The sequence below is a fragment of the Centroberyx affinis genome, unplaced genomic scaffold, assembly GCF_046629955.1.
Source record: "Centroberyx affinis isolate AG114_WGS23_722 - 3 ecotype Tasmania unplaced genomic scaffold, CSIRO-AGI_Caff_v1 ptg000166l_1, whole genome shotgun sequence".
Lineage (NCBI taxonomy): Eukaryota > Metazoa > Chordata > Actinopteri > Beryciformes > Berycidae > Centroberyx > Centroberyx affinis.
The window spans coordinates 378,511-391,144 of NW_027278863.1; the positions used below are offsets into that span (position 1 = coordinate 378,511).

Consider the following 12,634-nt stretch of genomic DNA (forward strand, 5'->3'; position numbering starts at 1 on the left):
TGCACTGCACTGAGAGAAGCAGATTTACCGCCTGCTCCCTTCTGCAGGCCTCTCTCTGTTTGTCTTGTCTCCAGTGGCTGACTGAAGACCTTGCTCACCCAACAAAAACACTGTCAGAGATAGCTCAGCCAGGCATGAAATTGATTTTGTATTAACAAACAAGGGGATCTGTTTCTCCCATACTGTTAATCAAATCATTTCGAGGAATGAGGGGAAGATGAGAGTAAAATCATTAACTTCCAACGGTAAATCACGTTCACTGCCAACCTGTTGTCCCATTAACCCTGAAACCTGTTCAATAGCTAATTAAGGCAATTACTTCAGGCATGACACGCCAGTTAATCATGAATGACTGGCCCATTTATAGTGGTGGCTTCATTACCATTGGCAGCCCTCACTGACGGCCCCCCCCTCATTCTCCACACATACACACACACGCATGTGCAGACACACAGCAAATACTAAGGGTAAACTTGATTGCTGCCTACCATGCTCTCCCTATTTACAAGGCTATCATTTGAGTGAATGCAGGTAACAAAGAAAAGTGCACACAGCAAGCGTGCGGTAACGCTAATTGTAAAAAGCATGCTGGAAGTAAACTACTTTGGCGTGTGCCCTCGCAGAACAGATGACTCTTTTAAATTTACCATTAATGGAAAGCATACAGAAAGGATGCCCTTGTCAATCTAAAAAAAAAAAAGAAAAAAAAAAAGACCCGCTATACATCGACACTAGTTTCACACTCCCATGCATTAAATGTGACCGTGTGTTAACACTGTGAAGAGAAAGGGCGGACAAGCTTGGGAGCGGCATTTTGCCTGCTTGGTCCACTCTCTCTCTCTCTCTCTCTCTCTCTCTTCGGAGCTGTCCATGGTGCTGAACACGGCTCCGGTCTCCCTCTAACAGTGTGCTCAGTACGCTCTGACACCTACCTTGTCAGCAGTTCCCGTCTCATCCTGCTTGAGGGACTGACTCTGACAGACAGTGGTGCTGAGGGAGGCCCTTGTAGTGAACTGTCCTGAGTGGGAGTATTGATTTTCCTGTTTGTCTCCTCTGACTGCGGCAAGGCGGAGGCCAGCAGAGACGGCTCCCTCGGCTCCGTGGCCCGTCCCTCTCCGCTCCCCTCCGTCCTCCCTTGCTCCTATAATGACCAGCTATAGCCTGCTCCTATATGTGCCGGGGCCCTATGCCGCTCGGCACAGCTGCGGAGCACTCAAGCTGGGCAGAGGCCGCTCATCCTCACACAGTTAAATGTCACTCTCTTCCCTCCGCTGCACATCAATAACTGGAGCTGGCGCTGCAGGACACCTCTCTCAGTCATTCCATTTCCATTTGCACCCATGAATACAAATTTCTGGATGACCTGCCACTCTGTCAAGATGAGGGGAATTTCATCCTGCCACTGTCCCACTGAACTGAAGCCTCCAAATATGGGGTGACATTAAAAAGCTGCAATGTATATTTCCCTGCAGCTCACAGGCATCCACTGAAAGGCTGCGGAGAAACAAAAAGCCTCACCTCAATGCAGACTGCTGGGACAGCTTTGACTTTGATCTACTTTCATTAGACAACAGTGGCAGACAGGTTTATTGCTGTGATTGTGAGTGCGGTGCGTTAATTAAAAACAGCAATGGTTACCCTCCCTTAGACGTTGTTTGTCTTCTTAACATGAAAAAGCACAGCCATTCATCAAAGCTGTGTATAAACAGGCGTCTGTTTGCGTTAGCTTATCAAGCATCAGTGCAAAAGGTCCGGGGGGAGCCTGTTTCTGTGCCTATGCTTTTAAACAATTAGACCAGATCTGTTGAGGTATGTGGAGAGGGGAAGGGAATCAGGCATATCACCTTACTTTGTCACACTGTGCATTTCAATGTAAATGTCAGACTGATTTATCCTGGGCTATGACTCCCTATGGACAAAACGTGTTTTGCATTAAGAGACAGCAGAGGCAGCTGGATTATACACAGGACCCCCACACATGACCATACAGCAGGCATCTTCTGAAATATTCTGTAGAGCAGCATTATACGTCCCATCTATAGCACGTGTAACTATGGCAATAAATGACAGTCGTACTGTCTACAAATAGACATGGAGAGATGGCAAGCAACAGGTTATGCAGTAAATACAGCAAAATCCTCTTTGAGAAGCCAGCTGTTTGGGGAAACTAAAGAGCAATTTAGCAAATAGCTGGCACCATGAATTAAGAACAACAGAGAAAATGCCTTTTTATGGGTCCATTCAAGAGGAACCAACAGCCCCAGCACTGATACTATCACCGCCCTGCACAACCATCTGGTCAGGGATGAAGCTCCACTCCGACACGAAACTCTTCACTCTTCAGAACAAATACAACATTGTGCTGCTTGTTTCTGCGGCTGTATCTTTTTGTCAAAATGGTCAAACTGCAAAAGCTACCATAAAGTTTTATACCTTTTTCGAGAGTACACGTAAACAAGCACCTAATATAAGATGAAATTAAACTAAAATTATTCCTGTGGAGAAACTGGGTTGATTATGAACATGCTTCCCAATTAAAAGCGTAGCATCTCTCCAATAACTGGCTGAGCAGCATTAAGTAGCTTTTAACTCAGCTTTCACTGCAGGACAAAGGAAGAGCCCTACTGTGTGGAGGCACATTATTTCACAGCCTCAAAACACCACCCCCCGCTGGGAAAACCATTACCATGGTTCATGTCTGATGTTAGAGGGTGTGGAGTACAGCCTGTACATGAGGCTCCTGGGGGCCAATGCTGAAGAAGAATGTGATGTGGAACGACGGGGACCATTTGAAAACCCTGGGTAGGAAAATGTCTACATCCTGGTAAAACAGCCCTTTGGTTAATTAATTCGTACCTGTTAGAGAGCCATGAACATGAGTAAGAAGGAATATAGGAGGAAGAAATCAATGAGACAGCCAGAGAAGTGTAACATCCCACATGCCTGCGAAAGTATAAGCCCTTCCAGGTCACTGTCATGGATTCATATTTGTCCCACAGCCTCACTAAGCCTTCTGATTTTTGTTTCATGGTTTCATGGCTTCAAAATATACACACACACTTGTGGGCACACACACACACAAAAAGACTGACGACAAATGCAATACATCAGCGTGTCCGTGAGATGTGATCAAAACCTTGTCATGAATCTGGCCCTGTTATGGATGTGAATAAATTACAGTCCAGTACAATTTCCTGTGGCATATGTAAGGACTAGTTTGAGACATTTGAAGATAATAAAAAAGTAAAAAAAAACAAAGTGGTGAGAATAAAGAGGCATAAATACCACTAAGATTTTTCTAGAACTTGTCCCAAAGTCTCTCCAAACCCCTCGTCTCCAGTCCGTTCTCTGCCTCTCCTCATACTGTAGTTTTTCTTTGGAGCATTCCCTTCTTATAGAATAAATGGATGTGGTAAGACTCAACAATGCTGCTTTTTGTGGACCTGGATGGATTGTATGTAAGCTGGGAGATTGGGTTCAGTGTTCCCTGTGGACTGAGGCCTTTGGTGTTCGGTGATAAATGCCTCCTGTGTGGTAATACAGCGTGATTAACGGACACAGCCCAAAGCCTGATCCCTCCTTTCCCTCCTCACTGCACCTGAATCAATCATCTACATGGAAAGGCCACAGTCTAGCGCTGGAACAGCCGCTTAGAGCTCAGCTCTCCTTTCTCAGTTTAGGAGAGCAGAGCTGGCTGTAGGACTGACTTTGAAACACAGTAAATACAGTACAAGTAGATCAAGCACACATAAGCGTTTGCTGTAGTTGGTGCATTTTCACTCACTCCTACATTGTGCAATAGGCCCACATGCACAAACACATGTTCAGACATAATATATGTAGCCCACACAATCACAAATACAAAACACATAGGTTAATAAGCTGGATGTTAGATCTGCTATGTTGAGGTAAAGTAGTGTCTAGTGTATTAAGTAACAGAGCCTGCCTGGCACAGCCAAATTAAATTTAGATCTAATATAATTTAACTGGATAACACTTGTTAATTTCACTCCAGGCTGTAAGTGCTGAGGAAGTCACATGAAAAACTGAAGAAATTAGACTAGCGATCCTCAAGAGAAAAGAACAAAACATTATCACACATCACTACAAGACACCCCAGCGGAGATTTGACCACTTGGAAAACTGCATGCATATCTCTTCTTTAGTTTTACTGTTTCCCTCTGTCTTCATATGCAGTATTTTGGAATGCAAGGTTTTTCTCATTAAGAATGTTAATCACAAAGAGCTGAGACCTTAAAAAACAAATAATGTTTTATTCTCAGTAATATTTTCCATGCATATTTTGAGACTTGTTATTTGAGTAAAAAATGAAAAATAAACAAACGCAAAAAACTTCTTCATTACTGATGCACCACATATATTGGGACAATTGCACCCTCTAATCCACCCCACTGCCCCCCCCCCCCAAAAAAAAAGAAAGAAAAAGAAAGAAACCAAAAAAACATCACACTAAAACAGCACATACATTCTCGTAACGCAGAGGTGTCAAAGTAAGGTCAAATTCAAAAGAGTTAAGTTGCAGCGTTGCTCCTCATTGAGCAGCTTACATGATCAGATTTGATATTAGGGCCGACATCAATAAAAGGCTGCAGCAGCAGTTTTACAAATAGCCATGAAACCATATCATTGGAGGGGAGATTATGGCGGTGGCATAAGCAGTCAAATCAATCCCTTAGTATTTCTGTGCAAGTCGATAGTGGACCCAGGTGAGGCCCATTAGTCATGTTGGCACCCTACATTGCGCTCCGGGGCCTGAAACAACCCTACCAACTTCCCCGCACACTGGCGCTCAAAGCTCTCAACACACCCAATTTGGCCTCATAGAGCCCAGTATACTGGCTTCCATCGGTATGTGACTGTACACTGATGCTGTCCTGCTGCTTGCTGAAAAAACCTTTTGGTGATAATTCATATGTATTGTTAAAAGGCAGCACTCTAAGATACTTAATAAAATTCCTTTGTTACTTATTATGGCTCAGAGTCGTGCCTGGCATCACAAGAAAAGCAAATGCATCCAGTGTTAGGACAATTTCCTTCCACCACCCTCAAAGAGAAAGTAAACAAATCACACCTGAAATCCCAAACATGAGAGGGGGAACCTGCGTAGAATGATGAATGAAGCGAAGTCCGCGATCCGTTGCGGAACGTGGCCTGATGAGAACTAACTGATCCCTGGATTTGTGAGTGGGATTTGAAGCTCTATTTCGCAGCCCCTCGTCTGGTGCCTCGGGACGACCGGCTTACATTGAGGGACATTGGATTCCTATGATGAGGTTGATGTGCTGTATCACAACACGTGCTGGGACATAATGCTATTTGTTCCACACCAGCACTCTGTGATGCCGCAAGATGTTACTCTACTCTCCAGTGCCATACTGTTGTTAGGACAGATTTTCAATCCATACTTATTATACTGTGAACTGGGACCCAATTTATAGTGCAATATAGGTGGGTGTGCAGAGAAATTGATCTACAGGGGAGCATCCTTTCCCAATGGGAAATAAAACAGTGTTTAGTCAGCATAACGTGGGACACACCACATCATATCAAATATTCTCTGCTTTCCCTCATCAACAATATGCTGGGAGATAAAGAGATGCATAGCAGTAGTTTCAAGAGAGGAATAGTCTGCTAGAGATGAGGATTCTTGAATTCTGAATGGTTATGTTTTGTTATGTATTGCATATAGGCTATGTTGTGCTGTACTGTTGTGTTATGTTAAATGTTATATTTTCTATGTTATATATTAATACAAACATGTGCCTATCCTTTGATTCTGGGCACTGCTTATCAAATATCTGAAAAGATCTTGCAAATGAAACCAGGAACAAGCACCTATTTATAAATGCAGGAGTTTAAGAAGCAATCTGGGCTGCAATCTGTTCAGTGAGATCATTCAAACCTCTCGCACAGCAAGTCCTGTTGATGTTGCAGCATGGGGAATATGCTGGAGACACCCGCAATAATGATCGCATTGATTGATCGTATCTTATTGATTACGATTTCACTGCAGGAGTGTATGCAGGGATTGATATGGGCAAGCTGATCTCAGAAGCTCCTTCTCCCTGTAGTGGGCCAATATCAAGTGCGGCGCTCAATCTTTCCTCATTTCAGCATGGCACAGGCCGGCATGACCCACAGCCACATCAAAAGGTTGAGAGCCCTCTCCTGGCAGAGGGAGCTGGGGTGGCACCGTCTTGCAGGGGAAGATTAGGCTGTGTGAAGGTGACTCTACCTGTGCTTACATTTAAAGTGTGCCAGGTGCTCAGTCAACCCCTGCATCCAAATTGGAGAGTGGTGTGAGGCAGGCAGCCCCGGCCGGCCTCCCCATAGCATAACTTACCTGTCACCGGCTCGCCCCAGATAAGGACAGATGACCTTTCTCCAGGTTGTTATAATAAATCAACTCCAGCGGCGGTTATTCCTGGCACAGACCTTTCGTCAGGCCTTACAGGTATCAATTGAGAAATAACATAGCCAAGCATCTGCGCTGGCATTTTCCCTGTCACTGTTTGATATGTCAATCTGTCAAGCAAGTAGGCAAGCAGGAGCAACACACATGCACATGCGCAACGCGCAACACACAAGCACACACACACACACACACACACCCAGGCAAGGTAATTCCCCCATGCAGCAACGGGGAGGCCGGCCACGTCTGCCTTGTCTTTACAAGCGTTAAATATTTTTTCCTTTTCTCTCCCATCTATCTTTCCTTGCAATGATTCCTTGAATTGATGGTCATATCAATATCAACAGTATCTGGTCTCCATCAAAATTATGAGCAGTGGCGACGACAGATTATTATTTCCAGAGAGCTGACACATTATATAATGTTATTCTTGTAGTCTCCATTTTGAACACTTCAACAAGATTCATATTTACAATACATGCGAAAAGGAGATGGCATCTATATAACGAGCCTTAGTTTTTACTATTCCATTCTGCTTTTGTGCACCATTTACTACAAGAAAGCATAGAGTGAGCTCTAATGAAAGTGTAAGGAACAAATGTTATTGGGTTATATTGAGTGCTGCATTTATAAATTGGTGACACTTTAAGTTAAACTGGGTAAAAAAAAGCCTATCTAAAGCCAAATAGTTAGTTTTGCAAGGCAGCACAAAAAGCTGGGCTGCAGCATACCAGCTGTGTAAAGCCGACAAGCCAGTATCTTCAAAGCAATATTTGTGAACTTGCTGATCAGGCAACTCCTCATTAGCACACACTAAAGAATTTATGGTAAAAATCTTCTAGTTTTACACAATCACTTTTTTTTATGGACCGTTTATAGCACGAAAGTATAATGTTCTTTTCTCAATTAGAGGGAAAACAGTGCCAAAGTTAATTGCCCCTCTGATAATAGGAGTATTTGAACAGCTCAGCCACCAAGCAGGCCTCTTGGGGACGTTCAACACAGAATCTCTGACTCACTGCACTAGCTGACTCATTCCCATCACACTGATGACTACATTTAACTAGATCAGTATGAGCTGCTTTGTTCCCCTTCTCTTACTTGAGTCTAGGGAGTGATCTCACTCTGATCAAAAGCTGACTGGGATGTAGGAGTTCAGCTTCATGACAGCATGTCTGGGATCTAAGAGTTCATGATGACATGCAATTCAAAATAGAACTAAGGGGAACATCATATGTGATGACATGGATCAAATTAAGCACGGAAAAACATCCTCTGCCTCTAGCTGAATGGTTTTTAGAAGCAAAATCTAATGTTGCTGCTTTCAGTGAGGAAATGAATTGCAAAGTTGCCTCTTGTTTGATTATTGCACACAAGAGATGACATGAAAATAAAACAATAATTACAGTACCTAATACAATAAAGTCTGTCTGACCATGGGAGCATCTATCCAAGTCTTACAAAATGAGTTCCAGTCAACTGTTAGTGGAGCATGAGGGCTGTCCTGGCCAGCCACTTGACCAAATGCCACCCTTTAATCTCGCTATAAGAGCTGAATCAGACGATTGGAGATTCATATTTGCCGGACCAGCAAGTATTTGACAGCAGTGTCAGCCGCTTGACTGTTCTGGCAAGCTGTGTGGCTTTCATTACCTAGAGTGGCTTTTAGACAAAGACTATGAGTGCCACACTGTATCTTAAAAGTTCCCAAGCAAATAGAACAATGCCAAATAGATATAACGAGCCATACACATGCACACCTTTTCATTTTCCCCAAATGCTGATATCAGTGCTCAGCTATTCAATCAATGTCCACTGAACAGTAACGCATGGAGGCAACTCAGGCCGCCCTATTTGGTGCATCATGTATCAAGCAGCAGATTTCCACACAGAACTGGGACACTAATCCCCTTTCCAATAGAAAAGACATCACATGGCAAAAAAATAATAATCTTCCTCAAAGTGATTAGATTAAAAACTTCTGAAAACCGGGTACACACTCGCATGAAGTACTACACATCTTTGCTAAGATAAGCATTGCATGATAAAATAAGCATTATAGAAAAGAGATTCTAGTCAACGGAAAAACTTGCTTTAACTCATGGCAAGTCTTAGAGTTTGTTATCAACACCACATACTGTTGGAAAAAAATTGAAATTATATCATATGGTATAATCAGAATATAATGCCTGCCATCTTTTTTTTTGAAGCTGTTCTCAACTTATTTTATTGCTGAGTCTCACTTGAATCACATGTAATTACCTCCTCGACTCGCTTTATTTTCTTTGTCAAGACAGTGAATGAGTGCTTTACTTATGCTGTTGCACCCTCTCTCTAGGTAACACTTAATTATCAACCCAACTGGATTACTGCTCAGTCCTGCCAGCAATGACGACTTGGATTAATGACACATGAAAAGCAATCTCCACGCCCTGAAAGTCCAAGGGCTGCAAGGGCACACTCAGCTCCACACATAATAAACATCCCATAATCGTGATGAGCACTTGCCTCCCATGCCTGCTGATGCGACCAGAACTGTAAATCTGTACAAATTTCCTCCTCCAGGTTCATCTGTGTCCGTAGGACGCCCATTACCCTGCTGCTTCCCTGCACTGGATTGCACTCACTGTGGTGCGCCTGCCATCTTGCTGTTTTGACTGAGCAGGAGGGTCTGTGAAAAGTTTTAGTCCATAAAGTGCAACAAAAGAATTTATCCATTTACTGGTAGTGTATTTAAATAAGGTTTGCAATGTGTGCATTCTCTCTAGCTGTATTTCCTAAAGTATTCATTGAAAACCTACAGTATGTATCAATAGATTGGAAACAACAATAGTTTGGGGTTTAAAAAAGCAATATTAAATCGACAATGTGCCCTGCTAATGTACTGTTATGAAAGGAAAACTCTAGAAGAGTCTTGGCAAAATGTAAAATACAAACACTATCTGCATTCAAGTTCATTTGGGTCAGGTTGGTAATGCCTACCTCCCACATGCCCGTCCCGGCAGACACCTAACAATGGCATATAGAGGTCAGGCACAGGTAGTGGATACAGTGAGACATGCATGGCTCAGTGATCGCAGCTGTAAGTGGCAACGGCCACACAGTAATTGCAGCCCTCTCTGCATCAGTTATAATGAATAAAATATGATGTGGGTTATTATTCAGCCAGGAGTAGGGCATGTCATCTGCGTGCCATGTAAGTAATAATGGGCTATTACTGCTGTTGCAGGTTGCTCATTACTCTGATTGTTCTAGAAATGAAGGGGGATGTGAATCTATTCTTTTCAGTACTGCCGGAAAAAAAACTGTAACAGTGTTGCAGTGCCGCAGAATCACTAGAGAGAGACACACACAGCTTAACCTGTTTATACAGTTGGGTAGCTTCAGCCAAGCAATCTGATTGGTCAAAGATGCATCTCAATGGTGAAGATAATTCCCATAAAGCATTGCTAGCCATCCTTTATAGGTTGCTATTCCAACTCTGAGCTAGTTAGTGATCTTTCTTGTTCTCTTCCGTCTTTTGTTCTAATGCATGTGCACTACTTTGAAGGAAACTTTTCAGACAGTCCACATGCCATGGTAACCATTGTATAAAAGCCATAATACCCTCGAGGATATTGTCAGCTAAGCCTCGTACCTAGTCGTAACATGTTGTACCCATAATCACAGCAGACAACACACTCTTGAGTGTTATTGCTAAATGAGCACCATCTCTCTCCGTCTCTCTCTGTTTCATCAAAGAAAAGCATAGGAGAGCGACCATACTGTACTCATGTTGTGGCTGGTCTCTTTGTACTTCTGAACTAAGCATTCATTATGCATAGGCAACAAGAAAGCTGCTAATGAAGATTTTATAATTGATCAAAATTGCGACATCAGCATATGCATAATATTACCACATCAGGCCACAATTAAAAAAGGGGGAAGAACAGTTTTCTAATAAAAAACGAAATAAAATAAAAAACTGCAGAGACTATCCAAAAAGTGCTAATACTTTTAAGAACTGATTGTTACCCAAAAATCAGAGTCCAGCTTTTTTTTTGTTTTCACTGGACTGAAGATATTGCTCACATCTCAATTTGGATGACTGAGGTCTTGATACAAGGAACGACTTCATGTGACGGCTAAATATGGTTCTTAAATATGCTTTGAAGCTGTAAACCATTTATAGCAAAGGGAGGTGGAGAGAAAAAAAATTGGGCTTTCTAAGCAAACTCCCCAATATTGCTTGCCTTAAGTATTTGTATTGATGTCACTTGTTTTCCATTTTGAAAACCTATTTATATTTCTAACAACATGTATGAGTTCTGGCAAGGTGTGTTTTTGAATAGGGCCATAGGCACAGAAAGAAAAAAGTTTTGCCTTTTTGCAATTATTAATAAGAAGACTTTGAAGAAGAAGGAAAAAAAAGTCTGAATACCCATAATGAATACAAATTCTTGAGGAAGGTAGCTAAGGCTGACTGTGGACTGTTCATGAACTCATCAAAGATATGCATACTAAATGTTCTACCAAAGTGATATACTGCTCTAAGTAGAGATTAGTGTGAGGACAAAGAGAGATATGGACAAAGGCCAAGTCAATTCACTCCTAATTCCATGGCTGGCCGTTAAATGTCACCAAAAATACCACATGTAGAGGTTTTTATAGGCAAGACAAATAATTGGTTCAGGCTGACAAATCTTGCCTTGTCAAACCTCTATGGACACAGAGATGCTGACAGTATCAATAACCGAATCACATTATCCAACAAGAAGGATGACCATGATTAACACTCTCATTTGTATATCAACGACACATCCAATTCACCTCGGTGCTCCGCTGCATGACAGAATCATCTGTGAAAGCTAGGGCTTTGATTTGTTGTTTCACTAAGTTTGCAGAAGAACCGTGAATAATTAAAGCCATGTCAGGACAAGTTGGAATAAATCAGAAGCTCAGGTAGAATCAGCGGTTACTTGTCTCTCTCTTCCCCTCCAGCTATTAACTTTAAAACACACCGCGCTCAAACACTCTGGCTTCTCCGGGATGATGTGTGAAGAATCCTCACCCCAGCTGAAGAAACAGTTTCTCACTCTTTCTTGCTCTATCTTTCATAATGTGCATGTAAGGATGTTATCATGTCAGGGTTGAATGACCGTGTGCTTACATGGAGGCTGCTGCTTCTCAGTTTCCCTGGGGTGCGACAAAGGCTTCAATTGGGTCTCCCTCTATTCCTGAAAAGTGTAGGATTATGGCTAAAATGGTAATTCTGATTGTTTTGCTACATACAAATACATACACATTAATCCTAATTATTAGACGTGATGGTTTGAGGAACAAAATTGTTTTAGTGTACTTTTGATATCTTGTATCAACATCTTCACTATTTTCAACTGCAGCAGACATTTGCAGCAATATTCTGTGATTATAAATTGTGCAAACTAAAATCATGATATACAATTATACATACATGATTTGTTGGCACCACTGCCTCATTCAAGCAGCATACTGTATGTTTCACTATAAGGACTTCAGGCTGTATGTTTGATAGTTAAATCTCCTCACCTCAGACCTGCAGCCTTGGCAATAATGACTGAGTGAAGCAGAAAGTGCATTTTTTCTCTCAATGACAGAAGCCCTGACTCCACCAAGATGGAATCAGATGATAAAAGACAGCAGTGGAAAAACTGAAAAAGCCTACACTGATTTCTGTGGAAGGTAAAAGATTTCTATGATAATGAATTGAAACCTTTTACAACACTTCTAAAAATATGACTTGGTCAGCCATTACCTTGTGCAGGGTTAAAAAAAAAAAAAAAAACACGTTTTGAGATTCACCTCTTTATTCTGTGACCCTATGTCACAAAATATACCTACAAGAGAAATGTAACCAGCTTCTAGACAGCAAACACTTGGCTAATATACAATCAGCAATATTTCTAGCAGCTCTCTGCAGTATGCCTCTGAAAGCACCTGAAAGGAAAACACTTCTCTCAAGAAACCACATTCATTCAACAGAAACCTAACAATACCATACAGAAATAGAGAGATGACTACAGACATAAATCAAGGCCCATTATCTCCTTGCGTGACTGGAGCTGGTATGTTGCTCTGAAAATTGCGCCTCAGCACTGGTAAATCATCCATCCTCTAACCACTCTCATATTAACATGCTGCTCTCCACGCAACAACTTAAGAGGACAGCGCTGAGAGGCATGT

The 12,634-nt window shown here is 42.1% G+C and overlaps 1 protein-coding gene across 1 annotated transcript in view; it reads right to left on the bottom strand.

The window, feature by feature from the left end:
* hs6st3b (heparan sulfate 6-O-sulfotransferase 3b) overlaps window positions 1-12,634 on the bottom strand; it is a 50,181-nt gene that overhangs the window by 33,916 nt on the left and 3,631 nt on the right. The window lies entirely within an intron of this gene.